This window comes from Furipterus horrens, unplaced genomic scaffold, assembly GCF_987537825.1.
Source record: "Furipterus horrens unplaced genomic scaffold, mFurHor1.1.pri manual_scaffold_7, whole genome shotgun sequence".
Lineage (NCBI taxonomy): Eukaryota > Metazoa > Chordata > Mammalia > Chiroptera > Furipteridae > Furipterus > Furipterus horrens.
The window spans coordinates 95,285,979-95,303,500 of NW_028327177.1; the positions used below are offsets into that span (position 1 = coordinate 95,285,979).

Below are 17,522 nucleotides of genomic sequence, written 5' to 3' on the forward strand. Positions count from 1 at the left end.
TTCTAGTCTTCAGCCAATATCTAGCCTCTTAAAAAAATGTGAAAATATATTATAAATGATTTTATAACTTGCTTTTTGAACTTAACATTGTATGTTGGACACCTTTACACACTAATTGATATATACATACAGTACCATTTTTATAAGTGCAGAAAATAAATATTTTGCATTACTTAACCAGTCTGAAATGACGAGCATTTAGTTCTTTTAACTATTTCCTATTAGAATGCTAAAGGTTTTTGGGCTTCCCCATCATGTACTTGTCCAATAATTTCTTTAAAATAAATCCCCACAAGGCAAGTTGCACATTTACACTGATAAATGTTGTGAAGTGACCTCCCGGAGAGGTTATGCCCATTTGCCCTATGTTTACATCTTGAGTGACACAACCTTGCTGTACTAACCCCAAGTCTTTTGGTTTTGTTTTTCTTTGCTTTTCTAGTTTAACTCCAGTTGGTACAGAGTTCTCAGAATTTTCTTCTGGGTGGTAGTGTGCAAACCAACAAAAACAACTAAAATACTAAACTCGAAATCAGTTCAGGGAGGGAGAGATGAAAAATGTCTTTCAAAAGTGACGATGCTCATCACCATCAATGATCACATTCCATTCCTCTGCCACCGGGACCCATATGGTTTCTCTCTGGTTGGTACAGCTCCCTGACTTGAATTTTAGAGGTTTCTGGATGACTTCTTTCCCAGTTTCCTTGTGAGAACAGTTTTCTTTATTGTAGGTGAAGATTTGTAGGTCGTGGTCAATAAACAGGAAATGGCGGGTGCTAGAAACGGGCAAGCAGCCCCACTTGCCTTGCTCCAGACCTCACAAATACATGAAACAAAATTCGGTTACTGGGTTGATTTTTGCTGGACATACGTTTTGAATCTGGGGCTTTTGGGCCATTGAGGGGTCTGAGGTTCGGGGCCCTTTTATCCTTTTATTGGTGAATTCACTGAAGTGTAGGCAGACAGAAAATGTTCAAGTGGCAGGCAGATAAACTTGTTAAATCCCTGGGAGTCTTTCCTTCCTTGCTCTGGGAGTTTATCATCTTGGTGGAGTTAAAAGGCAATTAGGCCTGCAGGTCTTTGCCGGCTTGTTTATTGGCGTTTTACACATGGGTGTTGAAGACACAGGGCTGTATTAAACATTCCAATCCTGCTGGCTGGAGGGGAGTGAGACCTCAGCCCAACTCTAAGTCTCCTTGAGAGGGACTCTTGCCAAAAAGCTGGAGGAAAATCGTTTAAATATAGTACCTGTGCCCCATGATGCTCATTGTTGGTGGAAAATTGCAGTCAGCCAGCTCCATGCTGTGTTACATTTCCTGGGAAATGGTTTTATGGACGGGCTTTTGATGAAAAAGTTCATTCCTTTTGTAATTGTTAGCTGCCCCCACAGTGTTAGTTAAGGTAGAGGCACACTGGAAATGTTTCTTGCCTCAGATCTCCAGGGCAATTCCATTCATGAGAAGGGAAGGCTATCAGTTTGAAATTGGAGGGGGGACAGATTTCCACTAAGCCCCTTGGTCCTTCTGGTTCTCTGAGTGTCTCCAGGCAGGCTAGTCCTGGGCAGAATTGTGAAGGAGTTGGGTTGTGGGTTTCTGCAACAACTTCTCCCTTTTCTCACCCCCTCCCAAAGCCTTGCAGGCAGAGCTCTCACACTCACGTGTTAGGGAAGTAACATGCTCCCTCGTCCCCGCCCCCAGGAAATTAGTATTTTTTTTTTTCAGAGGCACCTTGGCCACTCACCTCAATGGAACTGATGAGAATGTCCAAGACACAGCGGTTAAAAACACTGGCTCGGGAGTCAGGCACCCCTGGATTTGACCTACGGCTCTATTGCTACTTAGTGGCTAATACAAGGGGTTTTTCATTGATAAAATATGAGCAACAATAGTCCTTAACATGCTAGTTTGTTGACAGCATAAATGAAATAATGCATGGAAAGTGCTTAGCATAATGTTTGTCGGATAAGGACATAATAAATGATAGCTGTTATTGTTGTTATTAAAATATGCTTTATTTATCTAACACACATGGATTGGAATATATGTAAATTTGTGTATGTTTATATATATACATAACACATACACACACTTAGTTGACAATTCTATTTTTATTCCACCCATCGAGGATGCTACTGAAATATAAAAACCTATCTGGATAAAATGAGAATACCCTTGCTCATGTCCAGAAAACGTGGAATGTGAAGTCTTTCAGTTTCCACAACTGACTCTTGTGCTCAGACATCATTGGAACTCCTTCCTAGGTGGCTGCTGCTTACCCAAAACTTGGTTTCTTAAGAGTTAGGCACCCTGCCTTAATTGTCACAACTAAAGAAAACACAGTAGATAACTGCAATTTGTATTCCCAATCTGGCCTTCCGTGTTCTGAAACTAATTTGCCATAGTGTCTTGCCAGCCTCTGTGCAAGGACTTCCTCTAGCCCAGTAATGTGGTTCTGATTAAGGTCATCCTATAAGACCCAAGAGGATTGCCTGGGAAGGAAACCGGGTCGAGCCACCAGTGAATTTCCATTCTCTAGTCAGATATATGATATTGAAGACCAGAAGGTATAGGGAGTTTATCATTAGGAAGACTTGGAAAGAATTAAAGCAAATGGCTGACAAATTGGCTGTCTTTTATGCAAAGCTGACAAGCAAGTGGGGCTCCTACCCAAAAGAGGATATGCAGAGCCCTCAGGCCAAATGGCTGGGCAGTCAGCAGGCTTTTTGAAGTCTGCTTGCATGCCGCTACTTTTAACAAGGCCTCTGCTGAACTGCCTCCTCCTGAAGATATGAAAACTTAATTTTTACCTAACATATCTCTGCTTCAACAACTATCATAATTCACTTCTTCCCCACAGTGCATGCGATGTTAGGGTCAAATGCCAGGGTTATGGACAAACAGGTGTGTGTTTTTTTCTCCCTGCACTCTTAGGAATTGGGACATAAATGCTAAACCTTGCCTTATTCCCTGGATGCTAGACCTTTCCCTAGAGCCCATCAAGCCCTGGCTCATGGGTGAGATAGCCAGGAGGTGACCGAGGGACACACTGGAGGGTCCCATTTGCTCCCTGGATTCACAGAAGCTCTGCATCTGGGGCAGGAAAGGTGGCCGTGGTGTTCAGTGGGCCATGGCGTTTGGAGAGCTCGGAGTTTCTTTATCAAATATCTAAGAATCTACTAATAGTTGCAACTCTAATATGATTTTTTTTGTTAATCTCTATCAAACCATGAAATCTGATATGTTAGCCATGACTAAGCCATGAAATTTGTCAACTTTGTGATTTATACAAGCTCTGTTTAAAAATGAAAAGTCTTAACACAGTGCGGAACATTACTTCCCAGCATGCTTTTCCCAGCATGCCACTAGTATCTTATGACAACAAATAAGAACAGAGTGTACTCATTTCTTGTGCTGTTTCAAGGACCAAGAATGAATAAGATAAAACTCCAAAACTAAATAATATATTTTCCTTTGAGGTGATGAACATGCATATGGTAGATCTGCTTAAAGTGGTAGATTATTTATTTTTGAGAGAAAACAAATGAATAAAACATGCATTTTTAAAAAAGTCATAGTTGTTATAGTGAATTTCTTCAACACAGAGTAGCTGCGAGCGTAGACATGAGGACCTGAAATCCCTTTTTACCATTGGCTGGCTGTGTGGATTCTGTAAGTCATTTATCCTTTTTCTCTCACTTTTCTCTTATGGAAAATGGGGATGATACTACTGGGACCTACTTTGTAGGTGCTATAAGGCACAAAAAAGATACTATTTCTAAAGCACAGAGCTAGGCACCCATGTTCTTTATCCACATAGAATACTAGTATAGTACTTTATGTTATTATATAATGATATAGATCATTCTGTTTCCTTATTGCCCAATGGAAAATTGATTAAGTTACGTTCATGGAAGTGGAAAACTGTTTTTATTTTACCAAAGGGAAACTGGCCAGATTTGAGTTTCCCGTATGGAGAAAGAGAGAGCAGCACAAAGGAGGAAAGACACATTGCAGAACTAAGAGCAGAAAGGACAAAGACATTGTTTTTTCTGTCCCTGCCACATGCCTTTTTTCCTCAGACTCCAAGAAGAAGAATTCCCAGGTCTTCCCCAACTGTCTCCTGACCCCTGTTCTATAGAATCTGCAATCAGATAATGAGATGACTTGGAAGCTTAATGACTTTGGTGACCATGTAGTCCAGTGGTTTTGAAACTTATTTTAATACTAAATCATGTGTAGTGCTTTAGGCCCTCCTCAGATACCTGTCAGTTAGATTCTTGAGATATAACCTGCAAGAACAGAGTCAGGCCAACCTGTTCATTTTACAATGATCAACCTTGAGCCCATGGAGTTCAGTGAGTTGTTATAGTTCTCACTACTGATGTCTGAGAGTGACCTCGCCTTACACAACTCCTTTGCCATTACCCTGACTTCTTCCCTTCCCACAGAATCTTTGACTCCTCCCCCAAATCAAAAAATGTCTATGCAAAATGTTGTGAATGCATATACATGATTTTTTTTTTTTATGGAGAAAGCCCTTAATTTGTATTCTGTTTTCTCAAAGGAATGTGTGATCCTTCAAAGGATTAATAATGATTTCCTGGTAATTTGTGCCTCTAATGTCACATTTCTTGTTCTGATTGTGAGCTGCAAGGTTAACAATTACATCCACTTTCTTAACCTTTCAAGGCAAATGTAGCGCATAACCTTATGAGTGCCTGAGGTCCCTGGCTTGCTTGTAAACAGAAATTGGGTCCTGAATTCTTCGGGTTGTTTTTGCAGCTTTAGTTCTCAACCTGCATTCTAAATGAAACCTTCATTGAATCTGGAAGTCTTAAAGTTGATTAAATATGCATGCCTATTTATAGTGCTCCAGAAAAGTGTGCATTTACTTGCTTAATTTTGCTTTGGTCTTAGATTAGGGTTGCCAGATTTCACAAATAAAAATGCAGTAAATACAAATACAACATGCCTAGTTATATTTGAATTTCAGAGAAACAACACATAATTTTTTAGTAGAGCTCTTGAGAAGGAGGAAAAATGGATCACCTCTGCAGATATGCAAAGAGCCTTCTTTCAACCCTGTAACTTCTGTTGCAAAAATGAAGGGAAATTTACTATGAACAAGCACAGGATCTTTTGTAGGTGATAGAAATGTTATAATACTGGTTTGTGGTCATGGTTGCACAGCTCTCTAAACTTACTCAAAATCATTGACCTTTACCCTGAAAATAGGTGAACTTGATGGTATGTAAATTATAGCTCAGAAATTTTTTTTTTTTTTAATTAAAGGAGAGCTTTATAACAACTATTGCTCCCCCCCCCCCCCGCCTTGGTTTCAGACTAACTTGAGAATATGATAAAAATCATAAATCCACTCCTCAAAATAAAGCATGGAAATGCCTATACCAAATGATGTATAAAATTTCTAGATCTATTGAAGCTCATCTCTAGATGCCACCTCCTACATTTACTGGATTCCACACACTGTTAAAATTCTTTTCTGGATGTTTGGGAGTAAGGCCTACCTTTGGCTAAAGCAAGGAGTTGCTGCTCTTAGGAGTCTTGTTCAGTCATAAGGGTGAACTGTGGTGACACTGGCCAATCCCAGTGAGACTCCACTTCCACACTTCATGCTGAGAAGGACATGAAGAGGGCAGTAATTATCTTAAGGTATATGTAGAGCCTTGGTTTGTTTATTTCTTTATTTATGTTTAGGAAGCAGTGGCGCATGTCTGCTCAAGCAGACCCATGTTCCCATCTTGGTTAATGTCTTTGGTACAAACAAAATGTTCACGTGCCAGTGAATAGACTCAGTCAGGAGGTACCTCCATCAAAACATACACAACTTATGCTGTGGTTTTAGTGCCCTCTGGAATTGGGAAGTGGGGTACTGTTTTCTTTTATCTCAGGAAGAATAACCAGTAGAGTGGGGTAGGCTGGGGGCACTTATCCTCAGGAAGATGCACTGAGAAACTCATTTTTTATGTATCAAGAGTTGAGGACTAGCTCCCCCAGATTTAATTCTAAATTCTACAAAGAACAGCTCTTTATACAGCTCACAAGACCTTGTTGACATCTACAGAGCCTCCAGATGAATATTTTTACAAGATCTATCCAGAAGGTATCCAGCCATGTAATATGAAAAATAGAAACATTTATTGAAGAAGATACAAGATACAGGAAAGATTGTACATAAGACAGTGATGCCCTACTCCCCTTCAAAGAAGGCACATTGGGACCTCACACAGTTCTCCCAATCACCAACAGCTGTCCCATCATATTTTCCTGAATCTCATCGATGGTCTGAAATCTCCCCCCTTTCAAAGGTGATTTTAATGTTGGGAAAAGCCAGAAGTTGCAGGAAACCAAATCTAAGCTGTAGGGGGTGCTGAGTCACCTGGGTGATTTGATGTTTCACCAAAAAACTCTGCACGAGATGTGATGCATGAGCAGGTACATCGTTGTGATGAAGTTGCCAATCATCAGTTGCCCATAGCTGCAATCTTCTGAGTCATTCAAATAGTTTCCATTGAGGAATGTTCAAGCTTCATACAAAATTTGATGCAGATTCATTGCTCTACTTGCTCAGTCATTTTGAATACAATGGCCACACAGTACACATGATCACTCAATGGTGTCTACGTCCCCACTGACTAGTACAGTGAAGTTGTCATTGTTCACACATGCGCATTCCAATTCACTCTCCTTGGCTGCCAGGTTACATCAATGTTGCACAAAAATTTTCACTATATCAACAATCGCTGGAGTTTTTCCAGATAGGCCTCTTATTTTTCTAGTATTGTTTGCTTTAAATATCACCTCTTCACCAAACAATAAATAAGCTTGAAATAACAATAAGGAGTGGGCCAAGTCTCCTCAGAGACTCCTTTATTCTTTCTCTTTCTTCATTTGAGACATAGTCACACCTTAGCAGCCAGATATCACTGGTTGTAACAGAGAATTGAGGCAGTTGGAGAATGAGGGCCAGATAGATGGGATAGCTGGAACAAGGTGCTAGCTGGAGGAGGAGTTCCCTGGGACCTGAGGAAGCCGTGGTGACCCAGCTCTGATAGCCTAAATTCCCCCATACATGTCTGCAACACCCAAGGCACTGGAACTTCTACTGAGGAAAATCGCTAGTATCTAAACATTTTCCAATAAAGCCCCAGCAAAGATCAGTCTTCACATACAAACCAATCTGATTCTTCTGACAGACTTGATCAGAAATCAGTACTTTGAGGTGTGCAGAAGTCTTTGCCTTGAAGCAAAGCCTTACCAGAAACCCCACTACTGTGGACTTCCTGCACTGGACTCAGCTAGCTGCTTGGGTGAAGATGTAACTGATTAGTGCGTTTGAGAGGATCAACCAATTCAAAGGCCTTGAAGGCTTAAGAATCCATAGGCTAGTTCAATGAAATCTATCTTAATTTCTCATTCTTGGAAAGGAAGGAGCTCTGCCAGTCTGCCCTTAGTTACTACTGGCATTTGAAAGAAAGTAAATACCTTTCCTTTAAAAAAGGGTCTATATTCCTTCAATTTTGCCTATTTTAAATGACTTTGACCACATTTGTCCAAATAAGTGAGGCTTTACCATTTTTGGCTTTTTCTCTGCAGAGTGAGTTTTATATCTTTGCTGGAAGGATCATTCCTATTGGACTTCAGCCTCTTCCACCTTTTTGTCTGAACTTGAGTCTAGGAGACCCAGCAATATTCTTAAGGTTTCATCGTCTTTCCTGTGGAAGTGAGAAATCAAATACCCACTTTGAAACTCTCCCTATAGATACCTGTCCTTCATTTCTACTTTTCCCCTCCACATCCTTTTCCTCTTTGTGATCTTTAGGTAAAATCATTTTCATTTGATAGTTTTCCCCCACCCTGGTCCTTAATGGGCCATTGTGTCTTACATGGCTTCGAGGACCCAATAGAAGGCAGTATGGCTATATTGGATGCTCCTGTTTCATCAGCTCTCCTTCATGAATACCTTACATGGCTCTTGTAAAGTTCTAGTGAATATGTGGTCCCCTCACTCCTCACACAATACTACACAGACTTATATTTTCAAATACGTTATGAGGCAAATCCAATAAATACCACAAATGTTCTATGAAAGGAGTGGGTCTCATCCAGAGGTGATCTGAGCCAGACCCTAAACATTTGACAATGTTGAGAGATATCTCTGGTTTTCCCAACTTGAGGGAGGGCTGCTACTGGCATCTGATGTGTAGAGGCCAGAGGACTCTACTATACATCCTGTGATGCATAAGGCAGCCTCAGCAAAAACTTTCAAGAGTGCCAAGATTGAAAATCCTGCATTAGAGGAATTCTTGTTCTTTTTTTCTTTTTCCTCAAGGCTTGGGAAAAAAAGAAAAAAGAAAGAAATGCTTCATTTTGTTGAGTACATGTGTTCTGGTGTCTCACATCCCATATGGATCTGGGAATTGGAGAGCATAAGAGTGCCACTGAGCAGGGCAAAGTGCAAGGTCGAGGCAGGCCTTCTCGGCACCGACAGCTGTCTCAGCTCCAAGGAGAGATGACTTTGACCAACGCAGAGGACCAAAGAGTTACAAGGATGTTTAGTTTGTGATAAAAATCATTTTTCAGATTAAAGTGCTTCCTCCTGCACATAAAATGGTATGTTCTTTAAATAACTCAAAAATTGGAGGCATTTAACTATGTTGTGAGCAGGAGGCAGGACTGCTGCTCAGAGCCACGGTCAATTAAGTGCATCCCTATAAGCAAGCCAGGCAGCTGTAACCAAGCCATAGGCAGTGGTGATGTTCATAGTTGTTCGTGTGCTATTCAGCAGTCCCATGTCCTAAATGCCGCTGCGTGAAAGGATTCAGGGAGTTTCCTGGAAACAGTTTCTCTCTGCCTCTCTTGGCTCCATTCTCCCTTACTCTTTCTGTGGTAGCAAAATGAATGCTCAACCAGATCTTCCCTCCTCTTACATGCAAGCCCTGTTAGGAAAAGTGAGACTCCCAAGATTCTCAGCAAAGTCACAGCGTGTGCCATCGATGTTGATTGGGTCAGGGTCTCTCTCTGAACCAATGCTGTGGCTAAGGGAATGCTAGGAGCTGATTGACTTGAGTCCTAGATGACAGCACACCCCTAAATCCCTTGAGACCAATGTGTGCTGAAAGTGAGGCAAATATGTTGCCCTAAAGGAAAATTGGGGTAAGATCATCAAAATAGGAGGAATGGAGGCCCAGAAGAATAAACACATGCACCCCACACTACTTGCTATTAAGATGCTTTGGGTTTGCAGTTGAAGACTCAGTTCTTTGCCCTGGCTTTTCCATTAACTTGTTGCATAATTTGCGATAACTCCACAACTCTCTCTCTGCCTCCTTTTAATAATTTGCATCATGGAAGTGGTAATACTATTTGAGTAGTTATGAAAATTAAGCAGATATCTTGGGATCCTAGGAGCATTTTGCATACAAGTAGTTGTTTAGATGCCAGTGAATTCAGTTCAGCTCCTAGATTCTAGAAGAATCTAGGCCAGCTACAACCCACTCTGCTAGTCCATGGCATTTCACTTCGGAAGCCAGTGTCTAAATTTATCTCAATCCTCATTGTTGCAGGTCAGTGTGGGAAATTTTCTGAGGTCAATGATTGAGGTAATTGGCTTGCTGTGGATTTTGAAAAAGTCTCTCTGTTAAATGACATAATTGGTTTTAATTATATAATTACGGCACTTAAAGTGTGGGGGTGAAAGGTTACTATTATATTTAGAAGTGAGATCCCCAAATGAAGCCAGAGTGTTTAAGCCAGTCTTTCTTCGAGTTTCTTTTTAAAATTTTTTCAGAGGGAAGTCAGAGTAGGCTGGCCTTGGCCCTGGCCATTTTGTGATGATTATCCTGCGTGAGGTAGTGCTGGGACTGCTCAGAGCATCACAGGAACCTTTGTAAAGAGACGGGAAAGGGCTTCCGTAAAGACCTCATTGTGATCTGAAGTTAACAAGCAGTGAGAACTCAACTGTCAGCAATTGAATCTTATTGGGCAGGGTAATTATATGATTGCCTCTGGTGTTTGCACATGCACAGGGATATTTTTATTGGGAAAAACCTAATTGCTTACTTTCTTAGTAGAGGGAAAACCTAAACAAATTTCTGTTGTCATAGGTTAAAAAGACATCCTTTCTTTGTCTCAAAAATAGCTGCCTGCTCTGCTTTTTAGAAGCGAGGGTTTTCTTGCTCCCTGTGTTCCATCAGGGATGTTGTTTGAAGACTTGAATGATATGATAATAAGAAAGTGTAAAGGGAAGCTACTTTGGACTATGTGTTTTGGTAAAATGACCGTGTGCCTATTGCCATGTCTTAACCATCCCCTTCAGTGAGTGGTCTCTTTCATAATGCAAAGACTGCTGGAACCCTGGGCAGCACTCAAGCTACTGGGGCTTTTGCAGGTTTTTTGTTTATTTTGCTTTGTTTTCCTGTGTGGAGGTCCTTGATAAGATTGGCTTCATAAGCTATCTGATTTTCCTTCATTGCATCAGGCAAGTGAGAGGAGGTACCATGTGTGTGGTAGCCTTTTAGACATTAAAAACACCAGGGGGAAGAGTAGCAAAGCCCTCTGTCTGCGATTTCCCAGGGACTTGGAGGAAAGGGAAGGGCAAAGGTAGAGCTGAAGGGAAGAAGTCTACTTACAGTCGAGGGTCTTGTTTTGACTGTCCCAAGTGAGCATGGCATGCCACTCACATGTGATGCTGGTGTGCAAAAAAACAGATTGCTGCAGTTGGGTCCATTGTATAGTGTTCAACTCCTCATTATTGGTGATTTTTCTGTCTTCTTATAAAACAAACTGTTTTCTAAGTTCTTTCCTTTCCTGAGATCCCACCCGAAGAGGTTGAAACACGTCTGGATTGTGGGGATTGGAGAAGCACCTTGTGATGAGAGCTGTAGACTCCAAATCTGGTGCTCTGATTGGGTGAAGGATTATGAGCTAGAGAATTCCTGAGAACAAAGGGCTTTCAGCCCCTCAGACCAGCCATACTTTCTCATCTCAGAATCTTGCACATTCTCAGATTTGTACACATCCCAGTCTTGTCTGGGTAACTCAGTGGGTCCCCTGGGTTCAGTGTTAAATGTCACTTCTTCCAGGAAGCCTTCCCTGACCACCGACCACCAGTGTGGGTTGGCTGCCATTGTTTTTGTGCTGCACAACATCCTCTAAGTTCCGTTACCTATTGTCCTTTAATTACTTGTCTCATTGTTCAAAATAGCCTGCAAGTTTTATGAGGGCCCAGCTTGTGTTTATATTGGTTACTACTATATCCCCAGAACCCGGCACAGTGCTTTATGAGTGTTTGGAATGACTGAATTAGGAACGGAATGGTTGCGGGTGTCGTAGGAAATCATGGTGTGTGCTGCATGGACTTCCCTACCCTTGCTGTTAATACTGCTTTCTTGTTGCTTATAATTTTCATTGCCCCAGATGATCCAGCTCTGTTGGAGGCACGGAGGCACAGTCAAATCTCATGCTGTACATTGATCACCTGTCCAACCTTTGCCTAGAGTGGGAGCCCCCAGTTCCTTGAAGAGATCCAACTTTACCTGTCTGTAAAGAAGAAGAGGAGGAGGGAGACAGCGGGAGGATCCGGTGGCAGTGTAACACCAGAGCAGGTCCAATGTTTACTTTTACCCTTTTGGAGGTGGGTAACTGCAAATGCCATGGGGAGTGGGCTTTCGAAGAGAATCTGCCTGTGACCTTGGATATGGGGACTCACATACACTTCATTATTTTGCTAGAGTGTAGGGAGTGCTATTTTTGTATTTAATTCATAGTCAAGACTGGTCCATGATTTCCACTAGCACAGAACAAGAATCCAGGTTCATTATCCACATGAGGAAAATTGTCACATTGGCCTTGTATTGTTTGTGTCTTGCTTTGTGGACAGAGAGCATGGTGCCTTCATTGGTTCCTGTTTCATGACTTTTATATTTGTTATTTTATTTTTAAGATCTATGGTTTTCAATGGCCTTTCTTGTTTTGATTCTCTGGCTATAAATGTTTTGAATTCCCCCCTCCAGGGTCAACTTCTAAGACCATGAATAACTGTTGAATAACTACTGAGTAGATGAGATTTCATTTAGGACTATCCCTTGGTGTTTAATTATACCCCTGCACAGTTCTGGGGTATGTCTAACCAGTTTTTCCCTAAGCAGAATGTAAACCTATGACCTGTAGGCCTCAGGCCAGAGGGCTTCCTAATGAACCCCCAGGCCCCCTGCTGTCTCTAAGTTTGGACTGCTCATTGTTGGTTGGGCCACAATCACAATTTCTGAGTGGATGGACATTTGCATGTGGGAGCCACAGCCTCACATGTGGCAGGGCACAGTAAATTCTCAGAGTTCCCAGGCACTTCTTGCATAGTGGTCTCTCCCAGGTCTGCCACATACTCTTCCTCTGTTGGTCCTGAGTCTCTGTTTACTTTACATTCATCATTGCATTTCTGCTTTGGCGTAATAAACACCTAAATTGGAATCTTTGGAAGTTCTTTCAAGAAAGAGAGTTTGAACAACCATCTTCTTTTTAATTTTTCTATGTTATTTATTTATATTTGTCAATTGAAGTTTACTTTTAATATTACTTTGCATTGGTTTCAGGTATGCAGCACAGTGGTTAGACAATTGTATTCTTTACAAAATGATCCCCCCAATATTTCCAGTACCAAACTGGCACCAAACACAGTTATCACAACATTATCGAACAACTTCTTCTTAAAGCAGATGTGTTCACCAATGCTGTGTGCTGTGAACCAAATAGGATGGGCCATAGTAGGTTTTACTCTTGAATTCCAAGGCAAACTTTAATTTAATTTCCAGTTTGGAACAGCTCAATGGATGCCTCTCCAGCTCATATCCTTTCTGGACCAAGGCAGGTAATTGCTGCCTACACAAATCATGTACTTTCACCAAACAAACAAACAAACAAACAAAATCTCTGAATGACATTCAGTTTATAATTAAACTTGGTGATGCAGTGTCTGAACTGCCTCATCTTGTCTAATCACAATAATTGATTTCCTTTCAGAGTGCTTCTGCATGAAGAGGTTAGTCCACTTGTTACATGCTAAAGGGCATAATTTAAGAAAAGGAAAAAAATAGAATAAATGATAGCCATATTAGGTCAAACTCAAACCACAGATTGTTTCTTTTGTTTGAGAAAAAATTTTCATGTCCCTTCACTGACAGATGTATTAAGCAAACAAATTTAAACACTGGCTCTCTAAATGCCCTGCCTGGACCAGCATCCTGCTTCTCAGCATCACCTGGGGCCGTGTTAGAAATGCAGATTCTCAGGTCCCATCCAAACCTACTGAATCGAATACTTAGCAGGTAGGGCCCAGCAAGCTGGGTTTGAATGAACTTGCCCGTGATTCTGCTGCACACAATAGTTTGCGAACTATTGGTTTAAAACCTCCGCAAGGGCATAAAGTGAGGGCAGTAACAGGAGTGCACCTATAGCACCATCATCTAGGAGCTTGTGGTCCAATCCTGGGCTTATGGCATAAATTCATCAGTTAGGCAGAGTGATCTTTATTAAATGTGAATTACTTTATATACTCACTTCCTAAGTCCCTCCGGGCATTTCCCTTTGTGCTGGAATGAATAGAAATGCTTGGTTTAAGCTTACAAGGCTTGGCATGCTCGCCCCCCTGCCTTCCTGCCCAGCCCCACCTGCTACTGTTCCCTCCCTCCCCCAGTGCTCTGCCACTCTACACTGGCCTTCTTTCTGATCCCCAAACACACTCACTGTCTGTGGTGTCAGCGGGAGTCTATGTCGAGGAAGGGGAGGAAAGAGAGAAAATTACAAATGACAAATAATAGGCTTAGTCACTGAAGTATTTTTCCATACAGTACAATATTTCTCAACCAATGTCCTTCTGCATTAACATATTAATATATTAATACTTAAATATATATAGTGACCTTATATTAACATAGTAATTAATACTAATGGCCTTTCTTATAATGTAGCCATCTGAAAGGACTTTTGCAATCATTAAGAAACTATTGAGTTTAGTTTAATCTTAGCGTCATGTAATTGAATGGATTTCTCTCTCAGAGTTGGCCAGGCAGGTGCAGTCCTCAGCCACACACTGTGACTGACTAAGTGTGGCTGGAGGTGCCAGACGCTGAGGGAAACTCACCTGTGTGGGAACACAAATGGAGCTGATGTGTAATTCCCGCTGTCTTCACTTGAAGGAAAGATAATAACCGTGTTCGTCAGGTTTTAGCTCTATAAAAACTTACCTGTGAATGCTAATTTTGATCTTTGAGATATTAAGTGTGCCATGTGATTTGAGAACAAAGCAGCTGTTTAGATGTTTATTAAATGTGAAAAAAATGGTCCCTTAGGATTCTCTTTACAATAAGGAAGGGAAGCATATATTTTAAATATAATTTGTTAAAAAAATAAAACGGAAACAGAGGCGTTCTTTAAGATTTCGAATTAGTAGAGCCAAGAACAGGGCAATGCTTTTCGTTTGGGTTTTTGTCAGGATTTTGTTCTGACTCTCAACAGCTCTTTCACAGTAACAGAAAGTATTTTTTATGTGGCACAAGTGCAGTCTGGGGTATTATTCGCTGTGTAAAAAGCTTTTCATTTGAGATCTTCAGCAGAGGAAGGAGAGGTCAGGCGAGAGGAGCTATCTATGAGGGTAGGCGGAGGGAAGCGCTGGCTCCCAGGGGCCTTTTGGCCTGTTGGCTTCACCTGCCTAGTCAAGTTCTTCCAGGAAACCAGGGAAATCTGCTCATCGTGTGAACTCCCTGACATGCCAGGAATCCCTTCCTATTAGAGGAGAAGCTAGTCTGCTTCAGGTGGCTGTGACTAAGATAGGCATGTCCTGTCCTTACCCTCTGGGGGCCCACAGCCCAGAGGCCAGAGACGTCAGCATTGTCACACTTTGAGGGATAAGAGAGCTAGAAGTAGAGAAGAGGGAAGCAGGCTCTGGGGCTGGCAGGGAGGGCTTCTTTGTGGACCTGAGGTTGAGAACTAAAGGATAACCACGTGTTCATTTGCGTATGTGTCTAGGATGGTGGCGTAGTGGGGGGTAAGGGAGAATGTGCCCGGAGACCTGGCACCACTTCCCTTACTAGCTGGGACTTCGATAGAAGCTGCCACAACAGAAAGGTTGAAGTGAAAACACCTGAAGTCTTCCTGTAGACTGAACCCCAGGGAAAGGCCTCTTTCACACAGAGACTGAGATTTCCTCGTGTTCACTAACAGGGCACATCAGAGAAGGAAAACTCTGACTCCAAAAAACCTCCGCTGCCTTGCGGCATACCTCTTCAAGGGAAAGGCTAAGGGAGTAAACCCCGACAGAAAATCCGGAGCCGGAGTCCCTAAGGCGGTTTGACGTTGTAGTCAACACCGGCAACTCCTGTGGCGCACCTGAAACCAAGCTGTATTGACTCCATCTTTCCCTTGGACCCTTCAGCTGCGAAGAGAGGGGGGGTCTGCTGCATGGGCAACAGCAGACCCTCCATATCACCCTGCCCAGGCTCTGTAGCTTCAGCTTCACTGGAGAGGACACTCCAGCGTCATCGCAAGATGTCGATTCAACACGGGAGGAGACAGATACCGTGTCACTCCCGAATCGGACTGCACAGCCATTCTCGGCGGTGCAGATAGACTCTTAAGAAGCTACACCATTGTCTCTCGAGACGGACGGCTGCCGATACGTTACGATATGATACGATACTAACAGCAGTCACACCATGCCCAAATGTGACATCCACACCTTGGCATGCATTTCTCTTCCTTTTGTTGGTTCCTCTCTGAGATCCCTCCTTTCAGGGGCAGCTTCTGCTGCTTTCCTTCTTAAGAGCTAAACTGCCTATGGGGGACAATTATTATTCCCTGGAGGATTCTTACAATGCTTTTAGGAGGGCACTGGGCATCTTCAGAGAATCTTTCTGGGTATGGCCAGCAGCTCCTAGGAGGAAGGAACTGCCTCTACCCATTGCCTTCTTAACCCTAAGTCATCACTACACATGTCTCATCTGTCCTAGCCAGAGCACAGTTTGAGAGCAGGTCCTCTCTCTGTTCTCAGTGCCTGGCACATTGACTGCACAAGTTTGTCATTCACAAAGAGTTGACAAATGAAAGAAGAGAATATGCAACTCCAAATGCTCCTGCAATGCAGAGGCTTGATTTTAGGAATGTGAAATAAAACCGATGTCTGATTCATTTATTTATTCATCCACCCACCCAAAGGCAGCTCTTGAGGACTTACCGGTTAACTGTATAGCCGAAACACCATGCCTGGCACACGGTAGTTCACATCAATTGTCGTTATTATAGAGGAAGTACAAAACTGGCTCTGGCTTCTGAATCACTTCATGTCCTTGCCCCAGCTGTTCCTCCCTCTCCTGTCATTTAGAAGTGAGAGTCCAGGGTTCCAGGCTCCAGTGTGTCCTCTTCTCTTCAGAGAGGCAGAGCTCTCCCATAGGAGGGAACTTGTGGCATGAGCTCTGACATCTTAAAGGACAGCTCATTGGCTGTCTGCACAAAGCCTGGCTAAACACAAAGTGACAGGGAGTGGTTGAACTTCACGGCGTTCTGACTAGCTTTTTAAAAGATTAGCAAATTAATGAAGATAGTCATTTGAAGTACCTATGTTTCTACTTGCTATTTCTAAGAAGACTGAGGATTTCTTTGATTAAAGGGACCATGTCTGCAGACCTGAAAAATCTGAGCCTGTGATACAAGTTAACCATGCCCAAGTGCCAGTTCGGCTGGCCCACACAGTGTCCCTAAAACCTGAAAGTATCTCATTAAATGTAGCTTTCTGTATTCGGGGGGAAAATTAGGTGATCCAGCTACATAAGACCATATTCCCAGAGATTCCCACAGCTATCCTCTTTGTCGCAGCCTGCCCTCTCCAGTTTACTGGTCACTAATGTGTCCCTTGCTTACACCAGGCTCATGGTCCTCATTTATATTACCTCCTTGGTCCCTGTCTGCACAGTGTGAAGCCCTGATTGGGACCTGCAGAGGATGGCCTTGTGGTGAGCTTGCTGTGGTCAACAGCATGAATGATGTCTAGGTTTGCCTCTCCAGTCACCTGTCCAGAAGCCACACATCAGGGCCTATAGTGTCAATACCAATGGATCACCACAGCCCAAGCTTTTCATGAGAACCAAGTGGGCACTCCCCCAGACCCCACCTCAAGGACTCTGACTCAGTTGCTCTGGGATGGGTCACATGCAATTTGGAAAGCCTTCAGTGTGGCTTGTGCCCAACTCACCTGCTCTCTGGACAAGTATTCTGCTCTCATCGGCTTTCTTCTTGGCCCCGATCCTCTTCCTGAATTGGTCTTGAACATCACAAGCCACTATAATGAACATGGAATCAAAGAAAACATACATGTCAAAAGTGGTTCTTAAGAAAAAAGGGATATAATGCAAAAAACAAAAATCCTTAGTTTGAAGTCCCACGTATAAAAACAAAAAGTGGGGCTTGGGCAGGGAAAATGGCAGACATACATGCTTGTCTTGTGCATAATAGTGG

General features: G+C 42.5%; 1 protein-coding gene across 3 annotated transcripts in view; it reads left to right on the top strand.

Annotated features, from left to right (window-relative positions):
• The window catches only part of ERC2 (ELKS/RAB6-interacting/CAST family member 2), a 926,792-nt gene that overhangs the window by 819,403 nt on the left and 89,867 nt on the right, over positions 1-17,522 (top strand). The window contains exon 16 of one of the 3 annotated variants that reach the window (XR_016512310.1): positions 11,439-11,626. The exons of 1 other annotated variant lie outside the window; for it this stretch is intronic. The gene's annotated coding sequence lies outside the window, so the exon portion shown is untranslated. Of the gene's footprint in view, positions 1-11,438; positions 11,704-17,522 lie in introns of those variants that run through there. One more of the 3 variants, XM_090282949.1, reaches the window with a different exon arrangement.